The following is a 12,759-nucleotide window of genomic DNA, read 5'->3' as shown; positions in this document are numbered from 1 at the left end:
AGGTGGTAGTTGATGAGCTAGCGTACCGAGGTGCGTGGCCAAGGATCAGCTAAAAACGATGGGTCCCTAGGAGGTGGAGGAGGAAGGGGCAAGAACACAAGGAGGTACAGCAATGCCAAAAAGAGCAAACCCGATCGACATCAGTCGTGGGCGTGAGAGGGCGACAAAGGTGTTAGGCATGATGGGAAATCCCGCTGCCAAATGTTGGTTGGGTGCTATGACGAAGAGCCCCCGTTACTATGGCCATGTGTTGCTATTTTAGGATTGTAGCAGGGGTTCCCGCGGAAATTCATTTTGGCTCTAGGAAGCACATGCTCATACATGCCAAAAATGGAATTTAGAAATGTAAAACAAAAATAAAAAATAGATGTGTTCATTGTCACATCCAAATGATACATGCAAATTTTCAAAGGAAAACTTTAAGTATGTTGACCTATGCAAAAGAAGAAAAAAAACAAGTTGAACGTCAAATGTTACACTTAATTTTGATTTTTAACTGACGAGGCACTGCTACCACATATGGCATGAAAATTGTCAACCACACTTGCTACACTAATATGAACATTTTCGAAAAGAAAATAGAATTTATAATTTTTATTTCGATTGTACTGTTCATTAGGGAGTATATGCTCCGCGGAGCCAAAAATCCGCGTCTCGTTCCTGTTGGAAATGTACCTTTTTTCTTATACCCTAAAAAGTTCCTGTTGGAAATGTACCTTTTTTCTTATACCCTAAAAAATATTTGTAGGCAGTGTTTAGAGGCATGCTAGAGTTGATCTAAGGATCACTTTAAGTTTGTATAAAAATTACTTCATTGCACGATATGGAACAAATAAATTTTTTTATCCACAGAAATTTCCTAAAAATGTAGTGCAAAATTCTGTAAGATACAATCCAATATTCAAACAACCCGCATGAAAGGATTCCCTATGAAAATCATTTAAATGAAAGATTTCAAGATACAACCATCATCTCAAAAAGAAAAGAAAAGAAAACATACAGCTACGGATTGGGGTCCCTGTGATTAGAGCCAAAATGGCATCTTCACTAATTCACATCTTATACAGCTTGAGGATTCATTTGACAACATGGAAAAATGGACTTGCTAGACAATTGCCATCTTATTTGACACAAGTTACATGTTGCTTTTGCTTATCCATTCCCTTTAGATGTATATACATGCACCGTAACATTGCGGATACTCATACTACAGAAACATGCTCGATCAACCAGAAAACATAGCATTGCTCCAATTCCTTCAAGTTAAGGACAAAACAACCTGACAGATACACAGGAGCAGGTACCCTCTTTCGCGTCAAAGTCTCAACGGAAATGGGTTTCCTCCTGTGCTATCCTCTTTCGCGTCAAAGTCTCAACGGAAATGGGTTTCCTCCTGTGCTTGCCTGGACGAGGTTGTGGTTGATCGTCACATCCGCGAAAACAACCTGCAAAGGAATGATGGCAAGCTGTGACCATCCTAGCAAAGGATAGATGTTCCTTATAGCAAAGGCCTGGGGGTGGTTCTTTTGTGTTTACGTCGACATACACGTGAGCACATTTCTCATGATTGTCCCTTGCATGCTAATGCTATGCTTGTATGAAAACAGAGAATCCACATGTGCAGGGTCTACTCCGCTCCTGAACTGCCTTAATATGCTTGTCGAAATTGGATTCATCAAATTCAAAATTTTGAAAATGAAAAACAGAGCAGTCTTGCAATTTATTGCAGGCAGAAATAAATCCATGAAAAAGAGTAAAACATATGGGATTGCAAATCACACCTTTGAAAATGAGCACTTGTAATCCTCAATGTGGCATTTAATTCTCAGTGACAAAAGAGAAATTGAAAACGGGCAAAAACAGTTTTTGCCCGTTCCATTAATTAAGAAGAAGATCGATGCCTGGGTAATCACGGAAAAGCGGGCGATAACCGATACAACAAGGGCCAAGCCCACTTTCAAACATGCATAATCACAGGTCCAAGCCCACTCTCGCCGGCGGCAGGCCAAACGTCACAACAGGCGCCAAACAGACAAACACACACCAACGGAGGCCCCGTTCAGCCAACACGCCGGCATACACCCTCGCCAGACAGAAGACGATGTGACTGCTATGGGAGGAGCAGACCCAGGACTCTAACGCAAAGGTGAAAAGGCATGCACTCACAGGAACCTCAGTGACAAATGAACCTTCATGCATTCACCGATGAAGTTTGAAGTTCTTCTTTAGCTGCTTAGTGCAACAAACATCACACTGAATGATGAATGCTTAGCTAGGTATGCATACAAACTGGAATCACTAAATGCTTAGCTAGTGCAACTGAACCCAGGTTTATCAAATTTTCAGTGACATACAAAACTAAAGCTAGTTTCAGAGCCTTTTATGGCATCCACGTGATGCTATTCATCCAAGAACCAAGATTGAGCAAAATATAAGAATGGTTCGCCTTCAACTACTTAAATAGCGCTAGGTAGAAAGAAGCTGAGATCTAAACAAGAGGAAGAGGAGCAAGAAGGATGTGTATGGTGGAGGAACTCAAAGTTGTCCATCCTGTGCAAGTCTGTGCATGCTGGGGCGTACCTGAAGCGGAGCAGTAAGTGCGGCACATCAATGCAAGGTTGACAGTGACACCTCCTACCCTTGTGCATGCAATTTACATCTGAAATAGCACGGCGGGCAGTGGAGGATCAATAAATGAACAACAAGGTAACGGTTACAGCTTGGATTTTTGGAAACCTTAATGTTGCTGGGCAGTACGGAGAACAGAGGGTTCCAGAATTGGAGAGGAATGCACACCACAGTGTACGAGAGCAAGAAGTTTTCATCAAGCAAATGCTCTGATTCCTTCTCTGTCCCCCGAAGTAGTGTTAATGGTAGGACTAGGGTTCCTACCGGGCCTCCGGCGTAGGTTGTATGGGCAGGGAGGAGGGGAGCGAGGGCTGGAGCGGCTGCGCCGGCGAGATGGCGCCGTCGCGGCTAGGGTTAGGCGCGGCGGAGGCTAGGGTTCCGGCTCCTTGGGGAGCCGGGCAACAGAAGATAATATCTTTATTGCTTGATCTCAATTGATGTCTTACAACTAGTATTTATAACTCGAGCCTAAGATAGCTTTCCTAAAGTAATTAACTTTCCTAAAGTAATTTGCCTAAGATAACTTGCGGGCCAAGCCCCTAATATTAACGCCCGGTGGGCCTCTGCCGGCTATAGGCCAAGCCGGTCATAACATCTCTCCCCGCCTGCACAAACAGCTCGTCCTCGAGCTGAAAGTTTGGATAGTGTTGGCGGAATTCCTTACGCTGCTCCCACGTAGCCTCCTCCTCCGGAAGACCCGTCCACTGAACGAGGACGAACCACACTCCACGTCGAAGTTGTGCCTGCAACACCTTGGCTGGTTCCGGAAGAATGCGACCATCGGCGGTTGGAGGCAGCGCCGGAAGGGCCGCCGGTGGCTCACCACGGAACGGCTTGAGCAGCCCCACATGGACGACGTCATGGATACGAGCGTGGTCTGGCAGCTGGAGACGATAGGCCACCTTCCCAATGCGCTCCACGATAGGGAAGGGCCCAGCGTAGCGAGGGCCGAGCTTGCGCTTCGCGCGCGGGTCGAGTGACTGCGTAGAACGGTGGAGAAGACGCAGCCACACCCAATCACCCACGGCGAATTCCGCCTTGCGATGGTGATCGTCGTAGTAGTGCTTGGCCAGCTGCTGGGCCTGAAGAAGACGCTGACGGACCTCAGCAAGCATCTCGTCGCGGCTGCGGATAAGGTCACCCGCAACCTCTGTCCGAGCCGTCTCCGGGTCCACCGGTAGTATAGGCGGGGGTGGACGACCATATACCACCTCAAATGGCGTGGCACGAAGGGCGGAGTGATAGGAGGTGTTGTAGCAGTACTCCGCCCAAGAGAGCCAGTCCACCCAAGCTCGAGGTCGATCACCTGTCACACAACGCAAATACATGGCAATGACCTTGTTAACCACCTCGGACTGACCGTCCGTCTGAGGATGAAATGCCGTACTCAGGCGAAGCTGGACGCCCGCCATCCGGAAGAGGTCGCGCCAGACATGTCCCGTGAACACCGGGTCCCGATCACTGACGATCGAAGCTGGGAACCCGTGTAAGCGAACGATGCCGTCGAAGAAGGCCCGGGACACGGACGCCGCCGTGTATGGATGACCGAGAGCAATGAAGTGTGCGTACTTAGAAAAGCGGTCGACCACTGTAAGGATGACCGACTTGCCTCCCACCTTGGGAAGGCCCTCGATGAAGTCCATGGAAATATCCGCCCAGACCTGAGACGGCACCTCCAAGGGCTGAAGTAACCCAGCCGGTCTCAGAGTCTCCGTCTTGTTGCGCTGGCATGTCTGACAAGACCGAACCCAGTCGCGGACCAGGGCGCGATCGCCGGGGATGTAGAAGTCAGCGCGAAGGCGATGTAGGGTTTTCTGCACACCCTCATGACCCGCCGAGTGGGCGAGCTGTAACACCTGATGACGGAGATCATCATGCGCCGGAACAAAGATCCGGCGCCCATGGAGAAGCAGACCGTCAGCGAGGCGCCAGGGCTCCTCCAGGTCGCCGGCCGTGAGTTGCTGCTGGAGAAGAACGGCGTCGGCGGCTGTTGCAGTGGCGTGGCGAATGTCGGTGAAGAGGTCGAACGTCGGCCCGGAGCGGACGCACAGGGATGCCCCAGCGACCTCGTCAGTGGACGGAACGAGATCGGAGTCGCGACGGGACAGCGCGTCGGCCACGGTGTTAAGGCGGCCCGGACGATACTCGACGGAGAAGTCGAAGCCGAAGAGCTTGCTGATCCACTGGTGCTGCGGCACAGTCGACAGCCGTTGGTCCAGTAAAAACTTCAAGCTGTAATGGTCCGTACGGATGTGGAAGACCCGCCCCCACAAGTACGGCCGCCAATGGCGCACGGCCTGCACCAAGCCAATGAGCTCCCGCTCGTACGCTGCCAGCTTAAGATGATGCGGAGCAAAGGGTCGGCTGAAGAAAGCAAGGGGCCCCTCGCCCTGATGAAGAACGGCGCCGAAGCCCACGCCCGAAGCGTCACAGTCTACCACGAACGGGCGGTCGAAGTCGGGCATCTGGAGGACGGGACCCGTCGTGAGGGCCCCTTTGAGGGCCTCGAATGCCGCTGTCGCCTCGTCGTCCCAGGCGAAAGCATCGCGGCGGAGCAGCCGCGTGAGAGGTGCCGCGATGAGCCCGAACTCCCGGATAAACTTCCGGTAGTATCGTGCGAGGCCGAGGAACCCGCGGAGAGCCCGCGGCGAGTGAGGTGTCGGCCAAGCGGAGACAGCTGCCACCTTGTCGGCGTCCATAGCCACCCCGTCGGCCGAGATGACATGGCCGAGGTAGGCAACGGTAGGTGTCCCGAACGAGCACTTCGAGCGCTTAAGGTGGAGGTCGTGCGCCCGAAGCTCGTTGAAGACGATGGCGACGTGCTGGAGGTGCTCGGCCCAGGTGGCGCTGAAGATAAGGATATCATCAAAGAAAACAAGCACAAACCGCCGTAAGTAGGGTCGCAGAACGTCGTTCATCAGGGCCTGGAAGGTTGCCGAGGCATTGGCGAGGCCGAAGGGCATCACCAAGAACTCGAAGTGGCCATGGTGGGTGCGAAACGCCGTCTTGGCGATGTCGTCCGGATGCATGCGCACCTGGTGATAGCCCGACCGGAGATCGAGTTTGGTGAAGAAACGCGCCCCATGAAGCTCATCCAAGAGCTCGTCGACCACCGGTATCGGAAACTTGTCCTTGAGTGTGAGCGCGTTCAGGCCGCGGTAGTCGATGCAGAAGCGCCACGTGCCATCTGACTTGCGGACAAGAAGTACCGGCGCGGAGAAGGGTGACGTCGAGATCCGGATGATACCTCCTGCGAGCATAAGGGCACACTGTCTCTCCAACTCATCCTTCTGCAGCTGAGGGTAGCGGTAAGGACGCACCGCCACGGGAGTGGAGCCGGGCACAAGGTGAATGCGATGGTCGTACACCCGAGAAGGTGGAAGTCCCCGTGGCTCGTCGAAGAGGGCGCTATGTTGTTGCAGAAGGGGATCCAGCAGAGGGTGCTCGGTCTCGGAGGAGGCGGCGGCCAGCTGAAGATGTGGCACGGCTGGCGTAGCGCCCCCAATGCCATCCCACCGGATTTGGCGTCCCAGCCGCCAGAATGTCAACGTGAGTGCGTCGAAGTCCCACACGATGGGCCCGAGGGTCCGGAGAAAGTCCACACCGAGGATGAAGTCGAAGCAGCCGAGGTCGATGCCGGCACAGGTGATGGAAAAGTGTTCGCCCCCGATGGTGATGGGCACGTCGCGGGCGAGTCCATGACACTGGAGGTGGTCACCGTTGGCCACCGTGATCCGCAGGCGCTCCCCGCCCGTTGTCGGAATAGCTAAACGACGCATGGTTGCCTCGGGCAGGAAGTTATGAGTGGAGCCCGTGTCCAGCAGGGCCACCAGCTGCTCGCCATGGATCGTCACAGGCAGCAACATGGTCCGTTCATGACGGATGCCGGCTAGGGCGTGGAGAGAGACGACGCAGGCCGTCGCCGGAGAAACTGCGGTCGGGTCTCCAGTTGCCGCCGGTGGCGGTGGGGCGTTGGGCGTCTCGTCCGCCTCGATGTAGTCGGCCGTCTCCAAGTAGAAGAGGCAGGGGCAGACATGTGTCGGCGTGTAGGGCTCATCGCAATTAAAGCAAAGACCCTGACGTCGACGCTCCTGCTGCTCGGCCGGGGACAACTTGCGGAAGGTCCGTGTGACGGCCGGAGGTGCGGTCGCCGCGGCTGGCGGAGGCCGGCCCGGTGCTGGAAGGGTCGGCGCGGGTCGACTGAGCTGGCGGCCGCCCCGTCCGGGTGGTTGCTGCAGTGCTAGGGCCCGCTGCTCGAAGGCCCGGGCGTAGTACATGGCCGACTGAAGCTAGTTTCAGAGCCTTTTATGGCATCCACGTGATGCTATTCATCCAAGAACCAAGATTGAGCAAAATATAAGAATGGTTCGCCTTCAACTATTTAAATAGCGCTAGGTAGAAAGAAGCTGAGATCTAAACAAGAGGAAGAGGAGCAAGAAGGATGTGTATGGTGGAGGAACTCAAAGTTGTCCATCCTGTGTAAGTCTGTGCATGCTGGGGCGTACCTGAAGTGGAGCAGTAAGTGCGGCACATCAATGCAAGGTTGACAGCGACACCTCCTACCCTTGTGCATGCAATTTACATCTGAAATAGCACGGCGGGCAGTGGAGGATCAATAAATGAACAACAAGGTAACGGTTACAGCTTGGATTTTTGGAAACCTTAATGTTGCTGGGCAGTACGGAGAACAGAGGGTTCCAGAATTGGAGAGGAATGTACACCACAGTGTACGAGAGCAAGAAGTTTTCATCAAGCAAATGCTCTGATTCCTTCTCTGTCCCCCGAAGTAGTGTTAATGTCCTCCAAACTGAAGCGAAAGCTCATACTGGTGAATTCTTGGCCATATCTTTATGTACATCATGAGGAAGAATAGTTGAATCTTCAATGAAATAAAGCAGAAAGATATCATACTGGAAATAATTCTCACCTGTATGTGACAGGCTCCACCAGTGCAACTGACAGCAGCTTAGAGTATAGGAGAGTCCAGCATGAGCTCGAATATTTACCGGTAATTGGACATAACATGAGCGGCCTTAAACATCAGTTAGTCCAGGACCTTTTTGCCAAGAAAAATAAACAAAATTCTGAAAACAGAAGTAAAACCACCCTTTGCATAGATAGCAGATCACTGACAATGACATTGCTAGCAATGCATTCATATGAAGGAAGGTGACTGCTTTAGAGAGTTTACAAAATCTCAGGTGGCTGGTACAAATCATACTAGAAAAGATTGTATCATTGGTGCTTCTAGTGGAAGATTATATATGTATACAACCTACCCCAATCGCCATCAGAAGCCAATATCCATAAAGTTGCAGCCCGTCGTGTTAGACTAGGTCATTTGGTCTACCATTCCTTGCCAATGCAAGATTGAACGATCCATACACATTTCTGATCTTGAGACACCACAAAATGAACTCCATGAAATAGTGAAGGTCTAACTTCTACCAGTGGGCAGTTTGAGAATTTCTTACACCGCCAGGAAGTTTTATGCAAGCAAAAACTCAATTATGCCTTCTGACTTGAGCTCATACGCAAGCAAAAACTCAACTATGCTTTCCAAGGAGTTGGTCTCATATGCAACGTATCGATTAGTCAACCAAATCTATCAAAAAAATTATACTTTGCAGGGAGCAATTTCATATCTTCTCGGTATTTGCCTTCCCTTGAAAAGAGAGACAACATCAATGAAGTTGTTGAAGCTTCAAGTGAGATACTCTTCCCATCAACTTTAGATAAATAATTTCCGGCCTTGGCAATCTCACCTTTTTCCAACAACATTCTGATGATACGATTCAACAGACGGGAACCGGGGACTATACCACTTTTCTCCATTGATGAAAACATATTGTTAGCGTCTTCCACTGCCCCATCTTTTAGAAGATTTATTATCATTACTCCGTAAGTAGACTCATTGGGCAGCAACCCACTGGCTGATATTGTAGCGAACAACTCCTTAGCTTCTTCTTTTCTTTGAACCTTGTACATTGCATTAATCATGGTATTGAGTATTGTAATACTGAACTTTACATTCATTGTTCCTAATTTCTGGAACAGGATAATTGCTTCATCTGCACAATTATTTCTACAAAGACCTCCAAGTATTATACCGTATGTGGAAACGGTCACTGTTGTTCCACTTTCGATCATCTCATGGAACTTTTTCCTTGCAGCAACAGTTCGCCCGGAACGGAACAACCCATCCAGTATGATGTTGTATGTAATAGTATCAGGTTTAACTCCCTTACACAACATTTCCCTAAACAGAGTCAAACCATCATTGATCCTTCCATTTTTAAAATAGCCATCAACAAGTGTACTGTAAGTAACAATATCAGGCTCAACACCAACTACTTCCATGGCATCAAGTATTTTAAATGCTTTATCCATTTTGCCGACTAAGCAATATCCGTCAATCAGTGAATTAAATGTAATGACATCAGGCCTCTCACCTATGTCTGTAACCAAGTCAAAGATATCATGTGCATCCATAACCCTTCCATCTTTGCACAGACTGTTTATTACTGAATTGAAGAACACAATGTCAGGACGAGGAATACCTTTGTTTATCATTTCAGAAACCAGTTCCTTGGCTTTAACCAAACCACCGTGCTTACAAAAGCCCTGAATTATGGATCTATAAACAGCTGTGTTCGGTTGAATTCCCCTGGCAACCATCTGATTAAATTTCTCCATGGCATCGGTCAACCTACCCATTCTAGAAAATGCTGATATCACAGTTGAATATGTGACTACATTTGGACTCACACCTTGTTGCTGCATTTCCGTAAATATGAGCATTGCATCATCCACCATTCCGCGTTTAGCATAGGCATCGATTAATATGGTGAAAACACGGCAGTCGGCTGCAATACCATTGCTTTTCATTGAATTAAAGAGACCAATCATATCAGCAAAGCATCCTTCACTGGCATACCCATGAAGCAAAGTACAGTATGAGACGATATCTGGTTTGTGGCCCTTGGCTGTCATGGAATCAAAAAATTGTGCAGCTTCTTTGCTTCTTCCATGCTTGCAAAGGGAGGCCATTAACGAGTTGCAAGTAACAATATCTGGTATAAGACCCCGTTTTTTCATTTCTCTGAACATTTTAGCAGCCTCTTTCAACCGCCCTAACGTGGCATATCCATGGATCATGCAACTATATGTCACTGTATTGGGTTGAGCACCATTGGTAGTCATATGCCGAAGGACTAGCTCTGCCTTGTCCATTGCTCTGGCCTTGCACAACGCGTCAATAATCAAGTTATATGTTCCCACACTGGGCACAACACCTTGCCGCTTCATTTCATGGAATAGACTGCATGCCTTCCCTGTTTCGCCCTCCTTAAAAAAAGCCATGGATGACCGTGTTATACGCCACCACATTAGGGGAGCAGGCACCTCCTTGTTTCGCCATCATCTGGAAGAGGTCGAGCGCCCGCTGGCTCATGCTATTGCCGCATAAGCCCTTCAGAATAATGGAGTATGAGAAGGCATTAGGCACACAGCCGAGCTCGGACATCCTATGAAGCAGCACGTTGACAGCCTCTTCCGTACGATTGGCGTAGCAGAGGCACTTGAGGAGGGTGCTGGCGGTGATTTGGTCCATCTTCAAGCCCGTCCTGAGGATACAGCCGAATAAGGCAAGCCCTAGGTCCGGGCGACAGCACGCGGCAGCAGCAGTCCATGAGGATGCTGTAGGTGTGGACTGTGAGCGGCACCACATTAGGGGAGCAGGCACCTCCTTGTTTCGCCATCATCTGGAAGAGGTCGAGCGCCCGCTGGCTCATGCTATTGTCGCATAAGCCCTTCAGAATAATGGAGTATGAGAAGGCATTAGGCACACAGCCGAGCTCGGACATCCTATGAAGCAGCACGTTGACAGCCTCTTCCGTACGATTGGCGTAGCAGAGGCACTTGAGGAGGGTGTTGGCGGTGATTTGGTGTATCTTCAAGCCCGCCCTGAGGATACAGCCGAATAAGGCAAGCCCTAGGTCCGGGCGACGCGCGCGGCAGCAGCAGTCCATGAGGATGCTGTAGGTGCAAAAGGTGGGCACCGCCACCTGCGTGCCCGCTTCTTCTCTGCACACGCGGTTGAAGAGAGCAAGGGCGAGGGCGGGGCCATCTGTGATGCACGCGGAAGAGGATGTAGCACGGGCGAGAGCGGCAAGGAAGCCGTTCAGGGAGCGCCCGGGGACCGGGGTGGCCTGACGAAACAATTCGTCGAACATGTGGTGTGCGTCATCTCGACTGAGCGTGCCTGCGCGCACACGCTCTGTGGCCGCGGCAAAGGCGTCGCGGGGAGACCAGGAAGGTGAGGGCGGCGAGGTGGAGGAGAGGAGCCGGCGGTGGAGGCGGACGCGGGACATCGGCGTGGTGGAGCAGTGGCGGAGGCGGAGGCCGGACTTTGGCTGGATGTAGGAGGAGCGGCGGAAGCAGGGGCGTTGAATCGGCGAGGTAAAGGAGGATGGGCAGAGGAAGCAGGAGGAGCGGCGGCAGAGGCGGATGCGCGACATCGTCGGCGGCAACGGCCGTCGAGTTCGTACGCGGTGGAGAGGGGTTTTTTTTATCAGAGGCGGAGAGCTTTTTGAAGTCCAAACCGACGAGTGTTTTGCTGCATTCCTTCACTTGGCGTGAATTTTGAGTGGGTCCCATCTTGGTCCCACGCTACTTCTATGCTACTCTGCTTGTTTGAGTTCGCTGAATATAACAAAAGTTATGATGTATCTAAGGCCCTGTTTGGAACCATAATAGATTATAATAATCTGGTTTATGAACATAGATTATATAAACTGGTTTATAAAAATAATCTAGGTGGGCATGTTTGGAGGCCAGATTATATAAACTGTAAACCAGCTTTTAAATTGTGCAATGACATGTTTGCCCTCTGTTTTTTTTGCGATGGGAAAACGGTGCGGTGGCAGTACCTTGTAAATAGCTCAAAGTTAATAAGGGTAACATGTCTTTATTAATCCATAATCTGATTTTAGCTGGGTTAGAGTAGCTTATGAGTTTTTAATAATCTGGTCATCTAGTTTTTATAATCTATAGTATAAACTGCCCTGTTTGGAAACATAATAGCTTATAAAAACCAGATTATATAAACTGGATGAATCCAAACAGGGCCTAAGCTAGCTGTGATTGATCCTTGCTTTATCCATAAATTAAATTGTGTACGGTCGTTGCTTTATCTATAAAAACATGTAATGACTTAAAATGATTTATATTTCTTTACAGAAAAAGTACTACGTACATACTGTTTATCCTGAACTTTGAACATCCATTTTGACTGATTTACTCACTTATCGAAAAATCCATGGCACAAGATTTGGACATGGTCAAATCAAGACCAGAGCGCCACGGTTTTCCTAATGGTGCATGCTACAAATCAGTCGGTAGAAATCATCTGCCTAGATAGCTATCAGATCAACGTGTTGGTGGCTGTTCGATGCACCAAAGCCACGACAGGCAGACCAGCTTCAGTGCGGTGCTAGTGGCACACCCATCAAAGCTCCAATGCAGCACAGTGTGGCGTGTCTATAGCTCCAACGCAGCACCGACAGAGTCCGATGAAGTTCCATTGCAGTGCTGGCGGAGCTCCGACAAAGTCCGGCGAAGTCCCATTGCAACTCCGGCGGAGCTCCAACACAATACCGATGGAATCCGACGAAGCTCCATTGCAATGTCATTTATGCTTCCGTCGGAGTTGAGGGGGATGGCCCAATGCACAGTTGCGACGAGCCACATGCCCACCCCTAGAGTAGCAGTGTTGTTGTTGCAAAAAAAGCAGCAGCATCAGGCATGCTAATCGCAGCCTCTTCCACTGGTAGCACCGGTCACGTTGCAAGGCAGCACCGTCGGTCACAACAACCGGAGTTGAGGGAGATGTCCAATCACAAGAATGGTGCTGCTACAAAAAAACATGAACTGCAGCATGGAGTGGCAGTGGCAAGTGGGAACCTTACAGTCGTGCTCGCCACAGATGCCATCCCCCACCTTGCTGCAACTGTATCGTAGCATTGCCAGTGTCGACCTTCGCCTACTTGCATCAATGGCGGTTGTCGGCCATGGCGTGGAAGCCCTAGTCTCGTGGTTGCTTCGCCCTATGTTTGCAATAAGGGCGGTGTT

The 12,759-nt window shown here is 50.2% G+C and overlaps 1 long non-coding RNA gene and 1 pseudogene across 1 annotated transcript; both read right to left on the bottom strand.

Annotated features, from left to right (window-relative positions):
• Nucleotides 1-1,024: 1,024 nt before the first annotated feature.
• On the bottom strand, nucleotides 1,025-7,282 carry LOC123401585. The gene is made up of 2 exons (XR_006611134.1): nucleotides 7,134-7,282; nucleotides 1,025-1,445 (listed from the first exon to the last, which is right to left on the bottom strand). It is a non-coding gene; the product is annotated as an uncharacterized LOC123401585 (long non-coding RNA).
• A 439-nt stretch (nucleotides 7,283-7,721) lies between these two features.
• On the bottom strand, nucleotides 7,722-11,218 carry LOC123401414 (annotated as a pseudogene).
• Nucleotides 11,219-12,759: the final 1,541 nt, after the last annotated feature.

The sequence above is a fragment of the Hordeum vulgare genome, chromosome 1H (genome assembly GCF_904849725.1).
Source record: "Hordeum vulgare subsp. vulgare chromosome 1H, MorexV3_pseudomolecules_assembly, whole genome shotgun sequence".
NCBI lineage: Eukaryota > Viridiplantae > Streptophyta > Magnoliopsida > Poales > Poaceae > Hordeum > Hordeum vulgare.
This window is presented reverse-complemented; position numbering and strand designations above follow the sequence as displayed.